Here is a 16861-nt window from a genome sequence, read left to right on the forward strand (position 1 = left end):
CATAAACATCGGGAGGCCAAAGCATGTTAGCGTCTCCTGAAAACCATTACAAGCATCAGTTACACAAGATAATGTAGGAAGCAGACTGCCGTTTCTCTGGGTACAGAAAACATGATTTCAGGTCTAAGGGAGGCTCAGGCAAAAGACTGGGGGCCTTACAGCCCAGGAAGAGACTGTGTTGCTAGAATCCTCCACAGAAAAATAAACTAAGGCAGGAGGCCCATTGCAAATATTTCTTTGCTGCATTCAATCTCTTTCTAAGCCAGGTTTATATATAAAAAAAGAAAATTCAAGTATAATTCAGAGAGTTGACACCAGGAAACCACTTTTCCCCAAATCTCCCAGCTAAGAGGCAAAGCCATTTCTGCTAGGTTGTTGGATCCATCAGAGTTAATAAGTGTACTTTCCTCGTCCCTTTGAATAAAGGCACCTTCTCCTCCTGAGACAAGACTTCTCTCTTTGAAGCATTACCCCAGTGTGAAAAACCAAATCTTTGCCATAAGACTGGTTAACATTTGGGGGCAAAGAATATTAGTGAGTAAAGGCCCACTTCTTACACAATGCTCTAAATGTAGCTTACACTCCTGTGTAGGAAATGCATGCACATTTTTTACATAATAAGCTATAAAACAGCCCTGGCTCAGGCTTGACTAGGGTCCTCAACTCTGGGCCCGGCTAGTTACCCACATCCTCCTCCTCCCTGGGGCACCCCTACCCACTCCATCATGGGCACAGGGTCATGGACAGGCAGCTGCCTCTGCTGCTGGGGGAGTTTTGAGGCACTCCTCTTGGATGGAATCACTCAGAATAATGAATACATTATTTAATACATAAAAGACAAAAAATGTTTCTACTCCACGTCCCTCCATCCAGCATCATGCAGTTCCACACCTCCAAGCTTTGGCATATGCTGTTCCCTCTGCCTGGAATACCCTCACACTCTACCTGCCAAACACCCACTCCACCTCCACATCCTGCTTGAAGAACCCGACCTCTGTGAGGCCTTTCCTGTCTTGCACCATTGCCGCCCAGCAAGCCTCAGTTTACCTGTCATCCGTACCTGGCCTGCGCACTTCCCACCAGACTCACTGTACTGCACTGTAACCTGCTATGATTTGCTGGATACACACCCAACTCCCATTCCAGAGTGTTTGTTTCCAGAGGGCAAGACTGTCTATTTCCAACCTGTATCCTGGAACCTAGAACAATGCTTTGTACATATGAGGTACCTCATAAATGGTTAGTAAATTAAACTGAATCGAATGGAAACAGGTTGGTAAGAAACTTCTTCAGAGTTATGCAAACTCTAATGGAATGACTTTCCCGATTGAGCAACTTCAAATTATTTTGGGTATGAGACATCTACGTTAAAGGAACAGACAAATTCACGTGCGGCCCCCCCCACGTGGATTGCCACACTCGAGGCTTACTCACCGGCTACCATGCTAGATTGCGGCCAGCCAGGAAGAAGTTTTCTACTGTCCCGTGATTGCTTGACAGGATAGCCTTAAAAACAAACAAAGGAATACAAGAAACAAACTGCTCCAAAGACACTGATCTCTCAAACCATCACCTTCACTTCTCTTTAGCAGAGATCCCCAAATCCATTCTCCCCTTCTTCCTTTTTAGGAATAGAAGCCCCTACCCACTGAGTTAAAACGAAGGCTCATGGCTGCCTAGCTGGAGGTTACAGTCTCTTTCAGGTCTGATTGCATGGACGTTTCCATTTCTCTACACTCTTGGGAAAATAATATTGCTTTAGTCTTTCCCAACTAGTTAACCAGTGCCATAGTTTCCAGCAGAGTCTGGGAGATAAGTGGTTAGCAAATGTCTGGATCAGTCAGGAATGGCAAATCTGAACATGTGCCTAGCTTCTCCCAGGACAGGAGTCACTCCGCCATCACTACGGTGTCCTTCCAACACATCCACGTCCTCTTTACTCAGGCTCCCAGCTCTGATTCCCAGACTCCGATGTGGTCAAAAGACAATCCTGCGGATTTCCTGGATTGGGTAGAACCAGCACGACCTAAGGATGACAGCTAGTTGACAGTGTTTCCATGGGAAGAGTGAACTTAAAAACTGCCATCTGAGGTATCTGCGTTATAGTGGGGTCCCCTTGCATCATAAAGCCTTAAGCCACAAAAACAACTCTCCAAATCAGACGCTTTAAGTTAGTCTCACTTCATCTATTCACTAAATATTTATCAAAGGCTTGTTATGTGCAGAGCTGAACTTCTCTAAGGAAGGTATCAGCAGTAAAACTTTTAAAAGGAGTTTCCATGAATAAAAGCATCCTCTCTTTATGGAAAGAGAGGACCAGACAGTAAGAAAAGGAGATCCTGGGAAGAAGGTGGCTTAGGCATCTGTCCCTGCCTCCTCCTTCCTCCGTGCTCTCTTTCTGGAATAATAACACAACCACAGGGGCACCTGGGTGGCTCAGTCGATTAAGCGGCTGCCTCTGGCTCAGGTCATGATCCCAGGGTCCTAGGATCGAGCCCCATGTCCGGCTCCCTGCTCGGCGGAGAGCCTGCTTCTCCCTCTCCCTCTGCCTGCCACTCTGCCTACTTGTGCTCTCTCTCTATCTCTCTGTCAAATAAATAAATAAAAATCTTAAAAAAAAAATAATATAACCACAGTAGCCAGGTTGGTGGGGAAGAAGATACTGCCAACACTTTCTCAAAGATCTCTGGGCTGACACTGATAAAACAGAAAACAAACCAAAAAAAGTGTAAGTTTTTCCCCCTTGACCATCCTGTAAGAGCCAAGGCACCAGCAGCAAAGACTAAGATTTCCCAGTTCCCTGGGGCCTCAGCAGACAGGAATTGATGAATGCTTTCAGAAAGGAGTCCCATCTGTGCGAATGTGTGCAATCAGTTCAGTGAGAAAAGGGTGGTTTAATAACTGGAAGAAAAGAAAGCTAGACTCATCCATCACATCATATATAAAAATAAATTTCAGATGTCCCAGAGATTTAAATATGAAAAAACTATAAAATATTAGAAGAAAATTTAGGATAATATTTGTATGACCTTGGAATGGGAGAAAAATTTCCTAGGCAGGGCAGGAAATCTACAAGATACAAAGGAAAAGAGAGATAGTTGGCTTCCTCAAAGTTAACAAAACCTCAAATGACAGAAAGACACCATTAACAGTTCAGACCACTGTTCTCAATCAGAGATGATTTTTGCCCCATCCACCCAGGGAATGTTTGGCAACGTTTGGAGACATTTTTGGTTGTGAATGGGTAGGGGTCGAGGATACGTCCAAGCATCCTGTAACATATAGGACAGATGCCCACAATGAATTATCTGGTCCCAAATATCAGTGGTAGACACTGGTCCGGACAAATGATAGCTTGGGGAAAACATATGAGCAAGTCAAATGACAGAGAAGTTGATAAAAGCAAAGTCAAACAACCCAAATACAAAATGACAAATAAACTGGCTACTCACAGGAGAAGAAAATCCATGGACAATAAACTCATAAAAAGATGCTCAACCTCGACAGGAGTCTAGGAAGTGCAAATCAAAGCTACAACGACAAACCACTATTCACCCATCAGGCTGGCAACACACACACACACACACACACACACACACACACACACACAAGCAGTAACAAGCAAATCTTGGGGAAAAGAGCATGATCATATCCTGCTTGTGAGAAAAGTAAAGTAAATCTCAATAAGCTTTGGGGGTTGGCATTTAGTAATATCTACTAAATTTCAGGTAAACGTATACTTTTGACCCAGCAGTTCTAATTTTGGGAACCCACGCTACACAGATTAAAAGCACCAATACATCAGAAACAACACCCGGCGACAATCTAAGTCTCAGTAGGGAAGAGGTGAAGAGTACACATGATTGTAGGACTGCTAGGCAGCTAATAAAAACATGAGCTGAATCTCTATCTGTTGACTTATAGGACTCTCTCCATATATAGTAAGTGGGGAGAAAAGTGAGCTGCAGTGTGATGTGTATATGATCACATCTTCTGTAAAGACAAAAGACAAAAACTCTACATATGTATCCACATGCTTGCATACGCACCAAGAAAGGGGAGGAAGGACACACGACCCATGGTTACCTCAGAAGGATGGGCATGGATGGGGGAAGAATAGTAATATTCCTTATTTATGCATCTTTTTACGTCTTACAGTAAGCATGTAATACTTTCCTAATTAAAAACAGTATATGATTTTCAAAAAGAACAAATGGAAAGATACTAATATAAAGAAGGAAAAAGACTGAAGCATTCTGGATAACTGTGCATGTTTTATGGCTCCCAGAAGAACAGAAGGAACAGCAGGTTTCTTTTGGAAATGACCAGATGGCTTACTAGTCCTCTGACCTTGACCAGACTTAGGCCCCAACTAGGCCTGGAAGAAAGCTGGGTGGGGGCTTCCTCATTCAATACGAGCACTAGGGGAAGGATCCCAAAACAAGTACTCATTACTCAGAGCCCCTGTGTCCATAGGCCACTTAGAAGTATGTTTCTCATAATTGAGGCCAATTTTTAAAAAATCTTTTGTTCGAATGATCTGGATAAATACCCCGGATTTCTCCTTTATGTTTGGAATAAAGGGCCTATATTTTCTCTTCTGGTATAAAATTCTCTTAATAGGATGGAGACCTTCATTCCTCTATCTGCTTACTAGCAGCATAATGACTTACTGTAAGCCCTCAAAAGGAGGGTCCAATGATTGCACTTTGAAAGGCCAGACTCTGCACAGTAAGATCCTGTTCATGATCTGGTGAAATGTCTCAAAGTGAAGGTCACATGGGCATGAAAAGCTTCAGCTGGGTGGGGGCCACCCAGAATGAGGACTTTCCCACTGGTTAGTGAATGGTGGCAGTCACCAGACACTCCTGCTTGGTGAAGCAGGCCAGGCAGAAGCTTCTGACCGTTAACAGCTTACCCGAGGGGTGACATCATGACACCAGCCAAAGCTTTCATATCCATCCGATCTTTAACTGGAACACAGGCAGGCTCCTCCTAGGCAGGGCCTGTCTCTGGGTAGTATGGTTAAAAGACCTGAGTGCTTACATGCTAAGCTCTAGTGGGCATATGGCAGTAAAGGAGACATGCTCTCCGCCCTCTTAAGAGAACCCTGTAGGAAGAAAAAACAACAACTTTTCATTCAAATTTAGAGGGAATGCTTAGAGCCCTAAGTTACATGTGACCTTTGAGATTTTGCTAGCAAGGCAAAGGGGTTAAGCTCATGAGTCAGATCAGGCAACTCTAGGGTTGAACCTGAACACAATCATTCCTTGGTTGCTCCTGAACCTCTTTGAACCTCAGATTCTTCAACTGTGAAACTGGAGGGAATGACAGTATACTATTCACAGCACGGCTGTGAGGATGCGATGAACTTAAAGCACTCAGGACAGACCTGGCACTTAAGGGCCTAATCAGCATTAGCTGTCATTATTACCACCCTAACAGTGACTGCTTGCCAAACACCGCTTAGGTTCCAGGCAGCAGGCACAGGGGGATTTGGGCCTGCTTGTTTATTCGGGAGGTGGTGAGGAAACGTGCGGTTAGTAGAGGATGGCTCCGTTTCTGAGGACCTGCCTTTATTTACTCTTGGCTGGAAGGGAGCGGAGGAGCTGGGCAGAGGGAGCGGGGAGAGGTGTCCTCGGTGGGCTATGCACAGGCCAGGACAGGGATGGGAGGGTACTGGGGTGGGGCGGGACGCGAGGTGGGGACCAGGTGACTGGCACGGAGCGGGTCACACCCAGCCTGGTGTCCAGGGCCCTGCCCTCCCCTCCGGGCCCCGACGTACCCACAGCCCGATGCCCAGGACCAGCAGGAAGTACGAAACCATCACCAGGATGTCTAGGGCGCTGCTGACACCGGAGCCCAAAGCACTCCAGCTTGAGATGTTGTCATTGCACGAAAAGCCCATGGTGGCGCTTCTGCCAGACGCGCACTGCGGGCTGTCAGAGGAGTTGGCAACGGCCTTGACTTTGGCTTGGCTTTGGCTGGGCCTCCGCCGCCGCCGCAGAGCATGCCGGGAAGGGCTGCAGGGCAGCCTGGGAGTTCCCGGCAGGCCCCGGGGTCCCAGCACGCGCCCAGATCCCCCCGGGCTGCGGGTGCTTCCGTAGTAGTTGGTCTATTGAGTGAGAAAACGAAAAGCCTTTCGTCACTGCTGTTCCAGGCACAACGCCCCCGCTGTGTGGACCGCACTCCCCTTATGCGGAGACTGTGAGTTGGGCTGAGGTGGGGCCAAGCGTGAGGCTACAGAGGCGGGATCAGTTCACAGTGTATCTCTCTGAGCCACTTGGAAGCCTGGGGCAAAGTGAGAAGCCAGTGGTCCTGCCTCTGTCTTTATTTACGATTTTCATATTTGGTTCATTGTGGACCTGTGTTAATTTGGATTTAGTAAAATAAGTACATTGGAATACTATTCCTCCTGAGTCCTGAGTTTTTCAGTGCCCCTTAAATTTTGCACCACGGGAAATGCCTCACTCGCCTCACCCTAGTCAGGGTCCTGCTTGGACCGATTCCAGAGGGCCCCCGCCTTTTGCAATTTGATCTTTTACTGGTGCTGTGAGCATTATTTAATCTGGGCCAAGCATTACTCTACTTGATTTCTCTGCGAAAGGTGTTTTTCTGCTAAACTGTTTTTTTAGAAATTTTGGTTAATAATACTAATAACACCAAAAAATGCTTGTAACAATAATAGCTAACTTAATAGTTCTTGCTAGGTACCATACCCCCTTCTATGCACTTTGCACATGTTAACCCATTTGATTCTTGCAATTAGTACATTGAATTTATGAACACAAGGAGGGGGAGGCTTGTACCTACCGGTAGCCAGTCACAGGTCTGTGATCACAGCGTATATAGTGTATAGTTCTAGTTTAAGTTCAGTGCTATCCAAAAGAAATGTACTATGAATCACAGATGTTATTTTATTTTATTCCAGCTTTATTGAGGTACGATTGACAAAAATTGTACATATTTAAGATGTAAGTGATATTTAAGGTGTAGATGATTTTGATAAATGTATATATTTGAAGTAATTACCATGATCTAATTAACATATTAATCACCATTACCACTTTGTGTGTGTGTATTAAGAACACTTGAGATCTACTCTGTTAGCAAATTTCAAGTATGCAGTACATTGTAATGAACTATAGTCCACCATGCTGTATGCTAGGTCTCTAGAATTTATTCATCTTATAACTGAAAGTTTGTACCTTTTGATCAATATCTCTCCTCCCCGCCGCCGCCCCCCCCCCCAGGCCTGCCCTAGCTTCTGGTAATCTGGTAATCACCATTCTGTTCTACTTTCTGTTACTATGAGTTTGACTTTTTTCCTTTTCTTTCTCTCGCTCTCTCTCTCTTTTTTTTTTTTAGATTTCACATATAAGTGAGATCATATAATGTCTTTTTGTGCCCGGTATTTTTCACTTAGCATGATGTCCTCCAGGTTTATCCATGTTGTTGCAAATAGCAGGGTTTCCTTCTGTTGTAAGGCTGAATAATCTTCTATTGTGTACATGTATACCACATTTTCTTTATCCATGCATCTGTCCATGGACACTTAGGTTGCTTCCATATCTTGGCTACTGTATAATGCTGCAATGAACATGGGAGTGCAGATTTCTCTTTGAGATAGTGACTTTATTTCCTTTGGATATATACCCAGAAGTGGAATTGCTAGATCAGGTAATTGTTCTATTTTTAACGTTTTGAAAAATCTCTATGCTGTTTTCCACAGAGGCTGTGCCAATTTACATTCTCACCAGTAGTGTTTTCCCTTTTCTCTACATCCTAGCCAATACGTGTTATCTCCTGTATTTTTGATAATAGCCATCCTACCAAGTTTGAAGTAATATTTCATTGTGGTTTTGATTTATATTTCCTTTTTTAAAAGACATTTTATTTTTTTCACTTTTATTCTATATTTTTAATGATTTTTTCATTAATTTTCTTATATTTTCCAATTCCTTTTTATCTTTTATTATTTTTAATTTTTATTTTACATATATACTTTATGTATTTTTGTTTACATTAATTTTATTTTATTTCATTTTATTTTTTTATTTTGGGATCTATATTCTTTTTTTTAAGCTTCTAACATTTTATTTGTTTTATTTATTTTATTATTGTTATTTTTTATTATGTTCAGTTAGCCACCATATAGTACATCATTAGTTTTCGATGTAGTGTTCAATGATTCATTAGTTGCATATAACACCCAGTGCTCACACACGTGCCCTCCTTAATACCCATCACCCAGCTACCCCATCTCCCCACCGCCTCCCCTCTGGAACCCTCAGTTTGTTTCCTGGAGTCCATAGTCTCTCATGGTTTGTCTCCCTCACTGATTTCCCCCCTTCAGTTTTCTCTCCCTTCCCCTATGGTCTTCTGTGCTATTCCTTATGTTCCATATATGAGTGAAACCATATGATAATTGCCTTTCTCTGATTGACTTATTTCACTTAGCATGATCCCCTCCGGTTCCATCCATGTCAATGAGAATGGTGGGTATTCATCCTTTCTGATGGCTGAGTAATATTCCATTGTATATATGGACCACATCTTCTTTATCCACTCATTTGTTGAAGGGCATCTCAGCTCCTTCCACAGTTTGGCTATTGTGGACATTGCTGCTATGAACATTGGGGTGCATGTGCCCCTTCTTTTCACTACATCTGTATCTTTAGGGTAGATACCTAGTAGTGCTAGGGTAGCTCTATTTTTAACATTTTGAGGAACCTCCATACTGTTTTCCAGAGTGGCTGTACCAGCTTGCATTCCCACCAACAGTGTAAGAGGGTTCCCCTTTCTCCACATCCTCGGCAACATTTGTTGTTTCCTGCCTTGTTAATTTTTGCCATTCTAACTGGTGTAAGGTGGTATCTCATTGTGGTTTTGATTTGAATTTCCCTGATGGCTAGTGATGTTGAACATTTTTCATGTGTCTGTTAGCCATTTGTATGTCTTCTTTGGAGAAGTGTCTGTTCATGTCTTCTGCCCATTTTTTGACTGGATTATTTGTTTTTTGGGGGGTTGAGTTTGAGAAGTTCTTTATAGATCTTGGATACCAGCCCTTTATCTGTAGTGTCATTTGCAAATATCTCCTCCCATTCCGTGTGTTGCCCCTTAGTTTTGTTGACTGTTTCCTTTGCTGTGCAGAAGCTTTTTATCTTGATGAAGTCCCAAAAGTTCATTTTTGCTTTTGTTTCCCTTGCCTTTGGAGACGTGTCTTGAAAGAAGTTGCTGTGGCCGATGTCAAAGAGGTTACTGCCTATGTTCTCCTCTAGGATTTTGATGGATTCCTGTCTGACACTGAGGTCTTTCATCCATTTAAAGTTTATCTTTGGGTATGGTGTAAGAGAATGGTCCAGTTTCATTTTTCTGTGTGTAGCTGTCCAATTTTCCCAGCACCATTTATTGAAGAGACTGTCTTTTTTTCCAATATTTTTTTTCTGATTTGTCAAAGATTAGTTGACCGTAGAGTTGAGGGTCCACTTCTGGAGTCTCTATTCTGTTCCACTGATCTATGTGTCTGTTTTTGTGCCAATACCATGCTGTCTTGGTGATCACAGCTTTGTAATATAGCATGAAGTCAGGCAACGTGATGCCCCCAGCTTTGTATGGAACCAGAAAAGACCCCAAATCGCCAAGGGAATATTGAAGAAGATTTATATTTCCTAGATGATTAGTGATGTTGGGCATCTTTTCATGTGCCTGTTGGCCATTTGTACGTCTTCTTTGGAAAAATCTCTATTCAGGGCCTTTGCCCAATATTTAATTGGGTTATTTGTTTTTGTGATATTGAATTGGATGAATTCCTTATATATTTTGGATATTAACCCCTTATCAGATATAGGCATACCTTTGGAGGTACTGAGGGTTTAGCCCCAGACCACTGCAATAAAGTGAAAATTGCAATGAAGCAAATCAAATGAATTGTTTGGTTCCCCAGTGCATATGAAATTTATGTTTGCAACATACCGTAGTCTATTAAGTGTGCAATAGCATTATATCTAAAAAAGATGTAAATAACCTAATCAAAACATATTTTATTGCTAAATAATGCTAACCATCATCTGAGTTTTCAGATTCAAAAACGTAATTACTAATCACACATCATCATAACAAATATAATAATAACGAAAAATTTGAAATACTGTGAGAATTACCAAAATGTGGCAGAGAGATACGAAGTGCACAAATACTGTTGGAAAAATGGTGTTGATAGACCTGTTCAACTCAGGATTGCCACAAACCTTCAATATGCAAAAAATGCAGGGTCTATGAAGTGCAATAAAGTGGAGTGCAATAAAATGAGGTCTGCCTGTATAAGATTTGCAAATATTTTCTGCCGTTCTGTAGGCTGCTTTTTCATTTTGTTGTTTCCTTTGCTGTGTATCCCAGATATAATTTTAAATATTCCATTTGCCACATTAAAAAAAGTAAACAGATGAAATTAACTTAAATAATATATTTTGTTTAACCCATTATGTCTAAAATATTACCATCTCAATATGTAATCAATGTCAAAATTGTTGAGATACTATATATTCTTTTTCTCCACATTAAGTCTTCAACATCTGATATATATTTTACACTTATAACACATCTCAGTTCACACGTTAACTTTTCACCAGAAGTACTTGATCTGTATTTAGATTTAATAAAATTTACAGTTGAAAAAGTAGATTCATGTAACAAGTTGTTCTAAACCTACTTAAAATTTTTACAGTAACTGAATTAAAGCACAAAATTTCATTTTCCTTTAAGTTAATGACAAAAGTGGTTCATCTTTTTAGAAGAATTTATTTGACTTGGAAGCAAAAGCATATCATTTTCAAAATTATATCTGTCCAAGTTAAGTAATTCACTAACTCTGTTGTCAACTCAGTATTATTAACATTGAATTCAAAGAGGCATTACATAGTTTGATAAACATTTCTAAATTGATGAATAGCACAAAGCATTCTTCAAATTTTTTGTAGATTTGCCTGCCAATTACATAACATAGCCAATTTACAATTAAAATCTTTGACATATTGACTCATGTTAGGAGAATGCTTAAGATCATCATCATTATTACTATTTTTAAAGATTTATTTATTTTAGATGGGGGAGGGCAGAGGGAGAGGGAGAGAGAATCTCAAGCAGACTCCCCGCTGAGCATGGAGCCCACTACAGGGCTCGATCTCACAACCCCAAGATCATGACCTGAGCCAAAACCAAGAGCTGGATGCTCAACTGACTTAGCCACCCAGGCACCCCAAGATCATTATTACTGATTTGTATCATAAAGTTCCTATTTCAACATAAATTCTAATATTTGGCTAGCTAGGTTACAAATAAGCTTTTCCTTTCTTTGAGTATTCAAATTTAGCTAATTCATGCATTGTACATATTAGTGAAAAGTATAAGTTCAGATAGCCATTTTTTTGGTCTTCGATTACTGAATATTGACTATAAGCATTCCTTTTGTTTCAAGAAAATCTTGAATTATAGTTGACATTACAGTAATTCTTGTAAAATTTCCAAGACTCAACCAATGAGCATTGGCAAAAGCACATCATTAAATTCATTTCTTTCTATTTCTTCCAACAGTTCTATAAAATGATTATTCATATTATTTGCACATATAAATTGAATGATTTTAACAACTGTATCCAACCACAATACTTTCCACAGAGTCTGCTATAAAAACTAAGCACAAGTATTTTTAATATGTATCATCGTGTGAAATAAAGCAATAAGGGAAACATCAATCTCTTGTTTAAAAATCCCATTAAATCTGGAGTTTTGACCTAACTAACATAGCTGGAGCACTGTCTGTTACAATAACAACTTTTTTTTTCATATTTAGCTGAAATTCTTCTTTGATAAATGTAAAAAGTTAAAAATATCTATGTCTCAAGTTTGATCTTTTGGGTCATGAACCAGCAACATTTCTTATAGGTTTGGATATCCTTTGAGACAAAATGTATTCAAAATATTAATTGAGGGGTGCCTTGGTGGCTCAGTTGGTTAGGCGTCTGACTCTTGATTTCAGCTCAGGTCTTGATCTTGGAGTCATGAATTCAAGACCTGCATTGGGCTCCATGCTGGGTATGGAGCCTACTTAAAAAACAAAACAAAACAAAACAAAAACCCCCAAATGCAAAATATTAATTGAGCATGGTCTCATATCACATGGGTCAACTAGACTTAAGGAAAGGTACTTGCAAATTTTCAGAATTTGAATCTATTCATTTTTGGCATTGTTAGAAAGACCTTCTATGGGCAATTGTTTCAGGGCTTAATTGAAAAATCTTTCACTTTTTTTTTTTTTTTTAAAGGTTTTTATTTATTTGACAGAGAGATAGAGAGCACAAGTAGGCAGAGTGGCAGTCAGAGGGAGAGAGAGAAGCAGGCTTCCCGCCGAGCGGGGAGCCCGACGTGGGGCTCGATCCCAGGATCCTGGGATCATGACCTGAGCCGAAGGCAGCTGCTTAACCAACTGAGCCACCCAGGCGCCCTAAAAATCTTTCACTTTTTGTAATATATATTTTTAAAACATTTTTTCATAATTTTATAACAAATTACCACAGCTAAAGTAATAATTCCTTTTGTCATCTTTCCATCTAAAATGTTTTTCTTTCTAGGGCAAGAATCTAAGCTGTTTCAAAGTTGGCAAAAATTGCAAACTCAAATTTTGTTAAAAACCATTGCAGTTTTTTGGGACATTTGTTTCTGATTTCAGGTAACTAATGTTATAACTTTTGCTTTAACCATTGAAAGCAAACTTTAAAAAAAATAAAATTCACTGTGTAGTTGTTGAAAATTCCTCTTAATATTGTTTACTCTATTTAAATTTTTTACATACCCAACAAATAGCTCTGCCATAGCATGATGCATAAACATTATATCCTTGAGGTGAATTGATCCCTTTGTTGTTATGCAATGACCCCTTTTGTGCCAGGTAATATTATTTGCCCTGAAATCTATTTTTATGTTAATATAACCACTTCAAGTTCTTTTGATTAGTGTTAGCATGGTATATCTTTTTCTATCATTTTTACTTTTAGTATATTTGTGTCTATACTTAAAGTGGATTTCTTTTCTTTTTTAAAAGATTTTATTTATTTATTTGACAGAGAGATATAGCAAGAGAGGGAACAGAAGCAGGGGGAGTGGGAGAGGGAGAAGCAGGCTTCCCGCTGAGCAGGGAGCCCCATGTGGGGCTCGATCCCAGGACCCTGGGATCATGACCTGAGCCGAAGGCAGACGCTTAATGGCTGAGCCACCCACGCGCCCCAAAGTGGATTTCTTATAGCCAGTATATATTGGGTCCTGCTTTTTTATTTAATCAGATAATTTCTACTTTTACTTAGCATGTTTAAGCCACTTACATTTAATGTGAACATTGATGTGGTTGTGTTTAAATATACCATCATGCTATTTGTTTTCTATTTATCTCATATATTCTTTTTTTTTATTTGAGAGAGAGAGAGATTGAGAGAACAAGTTGGGGGAGGGGCACAGGGAGAAGCAGACTCCCTGTGGAGCAGGGAGCCCGACGTGGGACTCGATCCCAGGACCCTGAGATCATGACCTGAGCCGAAGGCAGACACTTAACCGACTGAGCCACCCAGGCGCCTGGATCTCATATGTTCTTTTTTCTCTTCTTCTTTTGGATTAATGTGTGTGTGTGTGTGTGTGTGTGTGTGCGCGTGCGCGTGTGTGCGTGTGCACACTTATCTCCTTTGTTGGTTTATTGGCTATAACTCTTAGTTGTGTTATTTCAGTGGTTGCTTCAGAGCTTATAATATACATTTTTAACTCAACCCAGTTTACCTTCAAGTGATATTATTTCACTTCATATATGGTATAAGAACTTTATAATTGTATGCTTCTATTTTTCCTCCCCAGTCTTTGTGATATTGTCATACTTTGTACTTTATATTTGTTATAAATTTTAAAATTTAATTTATACATCTTATTTCATTTAAAAACAGTTTATTATCCTTGGAAGAGATTTAAATAATAATTAAAAAATCTTTACTCTCAAAGTTACCGTTTCTCACACTCTTCATTCCTTTGTGTAGATCCAGACTTCCAGCTTGTGTCATTTTTCTTCTGCTTGAGTGACTTCCTGTAACATTTCTTGTGTGCAGTCTGCTGGTGATACATTCTTTAAGCTTTCATATGTCTGAAAAATCTTTACTTAGCTTTCTTTTTGAAAGACATTTTTACTAGGTGAATTCCAGGAAGACACTTTTGTCTTTCAATATGTTTAAGATCTTGCCCCACTGTTTTCTAGATTTATTAATTCTGATGAGAAATTTGCTGTCATCCTTATCTTTGTTTCTCTGTACATAATATGTATTTTTTCCTCTGGTCACTTTTAAGATTTTCTCTTAAATGAGTTGGTTTAAGAAATGTGATGATTATGATGTGCCTTGATAGGGTTTTCTTCGTGTTTTTGTGATTATGTTTGTTGAATTTCTTACATGTGTTAGTATATAGTTTTTATCAAATTAAGAAAATTTTCTGCCTTTTTTTTTTTAAATGCTCCCCCTCCCCTCTTTCAGAGATACCAAATATGTGCATATTAGATCACTTGAAGTTATCCCCCAGGTTACTGATGTTCTGTTTGTTTATTTTTCAATCTAAATTCAATTCAATTACAAATTTCAATTCTTTTCTTCTGCGATTTCTAATCTGTAATCAATCTCATCTAGTATATTTTTCATCACAGATATTGTAGTTCTTGAAGTTTGTTTAAAAAAAAAGTTCCATGTATTTACCTAACATATTTGATCTTTCCTCAAGCTTCTTGCACATATGAAATAACATTATAACAACTGCTCTAATGTCCTTGTTTATTCATTTATTTTCAGTGTCAATCTGGGTCAGTTTTGATTAGTTGATTTTCTCCTGATTACGGATCATGTTTTCCTACTTCTTTGCATGCCTGGTCATTTGTGGTTGAATGCCAGACATTGTGAATTTTATCTTGTTGGGTGCTAGGTATTTTTGTATTCCTACAAACATTCTTGAGTTTTGTTCTGGTATGTGGTTAAATTACTTGGAAATAGCTTAATCAATTCCAGACTTGCTCTTGAGATATTTTTTTTAGGTGAGACCACAGGAGCATTAAAGTTAAGGTTAATTTTCCCTACTCCTCAGGCAAATCTTCTGAATACTCCATCCAAGCTTTATAATTATGAGATTTTTCCTGCTCGCTGGTGAGAACAGGCATTATTTTCAGCCCTGCATTTTCTCTGGATATTGGTCTCTGTAATTGTTTTGGGTAGGTTTTCCGTGGTCTCAGGTAATTTCCTCTAATGCTTGCACTGATCACTATTTACTTGAATACTTGAGGGTGACCCTTTGAAGATTTGCCAAATTTTCTTTCTGTTCTGCTCTCTCTTTTCTGACACTATGCCCTATGAACTCCAGCTCTTTTGGATCCCTGAGCACCTTTATCTCTTTAACTCAGAAGACCACTGGGCTCTGCCTGTATTCTCCCCACTCTGAGCCTCAGCCTGGAAACTCTCTCTATAGAGTAATCTCAGGCAATTGTAGTGCTCACCTTATTTGTTTCTCATTCCTCATGGACTATCTTCTTTCATTGCCTGATGTCCAGTGACTCAACAGCCATTTTTTTCATATATTTTGTGTTGTTTTTTTTCCTTGTTTCATGCAGGAGAGTAAATCTGGTTCCTACTACTATATATTGGCCAGAATGTACTTTTCTTTAGGAAAAAAACCTAGCTTTATTGAGATATAATTCACATATCATACATTCCAAATATTTAAAGTATGCAATTCAGTGGTTTTTAGTACATTCACAGAGTTGTGCAAATGTTACCACAATCATTTTTATCACCCCCAAAAGAAACCCCATACCCTTTAGCAGTTACCCCACCTCCCCTAATCCACTCATACCATCCCAGACCTAGAGTTGTAGATTCTGGACATTTCATATAAATAGAACCATAAAATATGTAGCCTTTTGTGTCTGGATTTTTTTCACTTAATATAATGTTTTCAAGTTTGTGAAAATGTTCTAAAATTGATAAAATGCTCTAAAATTCACAACTTTGGGGGATGCCTAGGTGGCTCAGTTGGTTAAGCATCTGCCTTCGGCTCAGGTCATGATCTCAGGGTCTTGGGATTGAGTCCTGCATTGGGCCCTCTGCTCAATGGGGAGCCGGCTTCTCCCTCTCCCTCTGCCTCTCCTCCTGCTTGTGCTCTCTCTCTGTCAAATAAATAAATAAATAAATAAATAAATAAATAAATAAATAAATAAAATCTTAAAAAAAAAAAGGACGCCTAGGTGGTTCAGTCGGTTAAGTGTCTGCCTTCTGCTCAGGTCATGATCCCAGGGTCCTGGGATCGAGCCCCACATCAGGCTCCCTGCTCAGTGGGGAGCCTGCTTCTCCCTCTGCCTGCAGCTCCCTATGCTTGTGCTCTGTCTCTGTCTCTCTCTCTCTCAAATAAATAAAATCTTTAAAAAAAATAAAATTCACAACTTTGGGCTATTATAACTAATACTATTTTTTTTAAGATTTTATTTATTTATTCATGAGAGAGAGAGAGGCAGAGGGAGAAGCAGGCTCCCTGCTGAGCAGGGAGCCTGATGCGGGACTCGATCCCAGGACCCTGGGATCATGACCTGAGCCGAAGGCAGACGCTTAACCATCTGAGCCACCCAAGCACCCCACTAATACTATTTTGAACATTCATGTATATGTTTCTGTGTGGACACATGGTTTCCTTTCTCTTCAGTATATGCCTATGAGTGGGATTGCTGGATCATATGGTAACTCTATGTTTTCCTTTTTGAAGGAATTCCAGACTCTTTTCCAATGTTGCTGCACCAGGGTTG

The 16861-nt window shown here is 39.9% G+C and overlaps 1 protein-coding gene across 1 annotated transcript in view; it reads right to left on the reverse strand.

The window, feature by feature from the left end:
• Positions 1 to 5842, reverse strand: part of LOC118526483 (sodium/glucose cotransporter 1-like) — a 60345-nt gene extending 54503 nt beyond the window's left edge. The window contains exons 1-2 of the mRNA XM_036077737.2: positions 5786 to 5842; positions 1435 to 1506 (exon numbers count right to left, since the gene is read on the reverse strand). The gene's annotated coding sequence lies outside the window, so the exon portion shown is untranslated. The remainder of the gene's footprint in view (positions 1 to 1434; positions 1507 to 5785) is intronic.
• Between the last annotated feature and the right edge of the window lie 11019 nt (positions 5843 to 16861).

Source organism: Halichoerus grypus, chromosome 13, assembly GCF_964656455.1.
Source record: "Halichoerus grypus chromosome 13, mHalGry1.hap1.1, whole genome shotgun sequence".
Taxonomy (NCBI): Eukaryota; Metazoa; Chordata; class Mammalia; order Carnivora; family Phocidae; genus Halichoerus; species Halichoerus grypus.